This window comes from Penaeus monodon, chromosome 4, assembly GCF_015228065.2.
Source record: "Penaeus monodon isolate SGIC_2016 chromosome 4, NSTDA_Pmon_1, whole genome shotgun sequence".
In the NCBI taxonomy this organism is placed as follows: Eukaryota; Metazoa; Arthropoda; class Malacostraca; order Decapoda; family Penaeidae; genus Penaeus; species Penaeus monodon.
Genome location: NC_051389.1, coordinates 40,074,689 through 40,079,307, shown reverse-complemented (window position 1 = coordinate 40,079,307; position 4,619 = coordinate 40,074,689).

Genomic DNA, 4,619 nt, shown 5'->3' with positions numbered 1-4,619 from the left:
GACGATGTCTAAGGGTATAGCAGTGAGTGTGGGGTCACGTGTCAGGTCGTGGGGAGGCGCCCTTTACCAGTCGGGCGATACACGTACTGTCAGGTCAGGCGAGGCAGAAACATCGTATCTATACCCTCGCGAGTCTTTGGGTTTTCAAACGGACTTGGGGGCCACGTGGTAAACAGCCACATGGTCTATGGTAACAGAAACAGACTTAATGTACTACTTATGTAACTACTTATCCCGAGAATGACCTGGGCTTAAGACAAAGTACACATCGAACAGCAGACCTGGAAGGAGACTCCTCTCTTCTCCCCCTGCAGTGAATTGGCCCCTACTTGGTGTTTCAGAGCGAAGGGAGGAATGTCCCGGCAAAGGCACTCAACGGGCACAGCGGGTGGCGCCAAGCCAGATAATCCCAAGAGAGCTACTTTTGCCCTTTTGCTCTTGAGGCTTTTGCATGGGCGGATTAAAGAGATGTACTGCACCCGGCCCACCGCAATTCACCCTTGGCTCAAACGCGTTATCAGACGGTTTTGTGCCCAAACCTTTTTTGCTGCCACAATGCTAATTGCTTGCATTTAGCTTCGTGCCCTCTAGTCTATTCTTTCCTATAAAAATTGTCGGCATTAGGATAACTGTGCGCACGGACATGGGCAGACCTTACCTCTCGCAGGGAGGGTTGTGTCTGGGGGGCCTTTGAGACCTGCTTACGTCTGCATATAATTGCCATTCTATTCCTAGGGAGGTCTGGCAGACCATCGATGACTGCCACTCTCACTGTTTCCAAAGGAATGATAGGCAGGTAGGAGCCCCTCACTTGTCAGGGCCTCAGCTGGGTCGTCTAAATAGCTACTGCTGAACAAAACTAACTTCCCATCCCCGCATAGAAAACCCCCTGGAAAAGTAGCTTCTCCCTCCTCCCGGGGAAATAGCCTTTGGGTGGCTTTTTAGGGGGATGAAGAAATTTATTGAACAGGTGCAGGGCCCCTCTTCTCTTAGAGGTGAAAAGCCTTTGGGTGGCGTTTCAGAGAGAAGAGGGATTCTTTTTGAAAAGGTACAGGCCCTCCCCTCCTCACTGGGGTTTGAAAAAAACCCTTTTGGGGTGATTTTTTCGAGGGTGAGAGGAACTCCCGGAAAAAAGGTAAGAGCCCTTTCCCCACTGAGGTGAAACACCCTTTTGGGTGGTGTTCAGGGGAAAAGGGACACTTTGAAAAGGATAGGCCTCCACCACTCCCTCATGAGATAAAACAATTTTTGGGTGTTTTCTCAGAGGGATGAAAGGAACCCTGGAAAAAGTGAAAGAGTTTCCCTCACAAGGGAAGCAACCTTTGGGGGCTGCTTCAGGGGATGAGCAAAGGGTTCCAAAAATGATGTCCTGTGGTTGAAAGGCATCCCCTGGTCTCTTCCAGGGGTCACACTACCCACTATTTGCCGGCTTGGCCCCCTTTGTGCACTGTGGAGACAGGAGTCTGGAGGTTGAGCGATCCAAGAAGGTTACCCCTGGCTAAGAACACGCCTCTTTGGTCCTCTATTCCACAAGACAGGCGGCAGATCCTGGCCTGGCCAGGTCAATCGGCTGGTCTCCTGGGGAGTATGGGGATGTGCATAATTCTATTCATTTATTTCCAGTGGACCAGGTGGCTGGTGACCACGCAGATCCAAAGTCCCAAATAAGAACCACCCGCTAGCGAGGGCGGAGGTCACCCTTTTATATCTCACCTCGGTTTTGTCCGAGAGTTTGTGTAAGCGCCAGCGGTAAGGTCAGCTCCGCCCCCTCCCTCGGGCAGCTGGCTGCGACCCGCCATACCCCCTTAACCATAAATAGCATGCTCATGTTCTATACTGCTGTCATCTTAGAAATAAAGATGTGAATGCTGAATACCAGTATAAATAACCCTGCAGCAGTAAATGGTCTATTTCCCTTTTTAGGGAGGCTAGGGTCAAGAATCATGCTGCTGTTGTACTCACATGGTCTGTGATTGCCTTGAATGGGGAATGGCTGTGTTATCCATTCATTCCCCCCGTAGCTGTTTTAAAAGGCTCAAACACCAGCTTCCCCGTTGGGCCCGTGGTGGGGGGGAGGGAGTGGATAAAACAAATACATGAAAATAAAAAAAAAAAAAAACCCAAAGATGATGCCAATGTTGGGGACCCCTGCAAGGCCGAGACCACCCTGAAGCCCTACGTGCTTTTGGTGCAAAAAAAAACCCCCTACCAGGAGACTTGTCACGCCGCTGCCAATTTAAAGTCCCGTCAAACCCAAAGGCTTCGGCAAGCTACCAAATTAGTCAGGGCATTGGAGAGCCAATGCAAAATCCGGTTGTCAATCCCGGGTTGTAAAGGATCAGGGCCTGATCATCATGCCAATGATCAAGCTACCCCAGTTTCCTGCGGAAAACGAAAGAGCTAAAAGATGGAGGAAATGAGTTTTCCCCACCACGAAAAACCCCAAAGGGAAAAGTGAGTCAAGATGGGTGCTACTTGGGTTCTCAGTCACATATGGTGTGGAAGTGATACATCACATGCCCTCAGGCGAAAAGGGTTTCCAAGAAGCGACCCGATTTTGTTTCCCGCCCCCCCAGGCACTATGTCTGGGAAAAAAAAAAAAGTGAAAAAAGGGCCCCCCGACCCCAAAAGGGAAAAAAGCCGCCCCCCAGCCCCAAACCGGAGATCCCGACAAAAAAGTTTTCAAAAATGAAAAAAAAATGCAGAAGAACCCCAGGAATAAAGTTTTAAAAAGCACCCCAAAATCCCCCCAAGAGACATGACCCCCTTTCCCGATGAGGAGGGGCATGACTCCCGGATGCCGAGTTCACGCAGTGGGAACCTTTGGGGAAAGGATAGGGAAAAGGCAAAAGCACGAGGTCGCCTGAGGCAAGACCCAAAAACGACATCCCAAAGGGAAGGAAATAAAAGCAAACCCGCCCCATTAAAACCCCAGAACATCTCCCCCCCCCATAAACCCACCAAGCCGGACCCAAAGTGACCTTGCCCCGGCAGGAGCAAAGAAAACCCGGCCCCAGGAAGGGTCCCTTCTCAAAAACGAACCCAAAAAAGGAAAAATGGGGGGTGAGCCCCAAAAAAAGGGTGGTTTGCTATTTTTTGCCTTTGGGGAAAGGTTCACTTTAAAATTAAAAAAATTTTTTTGGGAAATTTTTTGGGAAAAAAAAAAAGTAAAAATTAAAAAAAAACCCCCAAAAAACCCCAAAAAAGGGGCAAAAGGGAAAAAAAAAAGGAAATAAAGAAACGCCCCAAAAAATTTCCTCCCCCAAGGCATATTCCCGTGAAGACAAGTTGAGCCTGATCCCCCCCAAAAAAGAAAAAAAGCCCGCCCCCCGGGAAACGGAATGCCCAAACGTAATTAAAGGGAAGAAACGGAAAAGAAACAGCCCCACCCTCACCCAAAAAAAACATACCCCCTCCCCATAAGGAGGGCCCCAGGCTAGAGGTCCAGCAAAAAAAGCACGAAACAGTTTTGAACAGAGAAAAGCAAGGTACACAAAGTCAGAGTACCAAAGGTTTCCCCACCCCGGGCCCCCAGGGATAGCCTGACAGCAGAAGCCCCCTCAAGAAACGAGGATTTTCGCAATGGAGTTGTCAGACTCCAAAAAACCAGAAAAATCTGAAAGACAATGTTCTGTTAACTATATTAAAATCAGGCAAGCAATTAAGTATTCTGCAGTGGAATAAATGGCTTCTCTGCAAGGAATGAATCCTCCCCCAAATAGACGATCAAGGGCTTGACATGTCAGCCCCAGGAGACATTAACAGTGGGACCTGTTTGCTTCTTCCGGGTATCATGTCTTCATGCTGCCACGCATTGATGGCAAGAGAGGCTTGATCACCCTTGTCAGAGCAACAATCCCCTGCTCCACAATAGCCGATGCACCGCACTGTGGAGACAATGTTGAATCTCTTGCCGTCGAGATTCCCCTGGCCGGGGGGCCCCTGAAATTGTACAATGTGTACAGCCAGCCACACTGTAGTACCTTAGATATCAGTCAGGTCTGTGCTTCTGCAGCACATGACCGAGTGATCATAGAGGGAGACAACGCACACTACTCCATCCTGGCTCCCTGCTGGGCACCAGATGCGGCTGGCTATCACATAGCCAACATGCTTGAGACATTCCCTGAGATCGCTCTCCTCAATACCCAAGAGCCAACGCATGTCAGAGGAGGAGTCCTAGACCTCACCCTGGCCACTGCGACTCTGGTGGAGAGGATTGGCTGGCGTGTCGATGAGACCATCACAAGTGATCATTACAGCACTATGACTACCCTCATGGATAGTGGCCCAGCCGAAATGCCACGAACGAATCCAAGATGGAAAACAGACAAGGCCAAATGGCAGGTGCTTCAGAACGCCTTGGCCCACTGTCTGAGAAGCAATGAACCCACACAAAGTGAAAATGTGGAAGTGCTAGAAGCCATACATGTAAATGCCATTGATGAGGCAGCCTCACTGCCCATCCCCAAAACTGGGCCCTTTCGGTCAGGAGTCACAAAGACGCCTAGACTTTAAAATGAGTTAGGGAGGTCAACCACAGGGTAATATGTGCCAAAAACAATTCCGAAGGCAAAAAAACCCCCGACAATTAAACCTCCTAAGAGATTCAGGCAGGA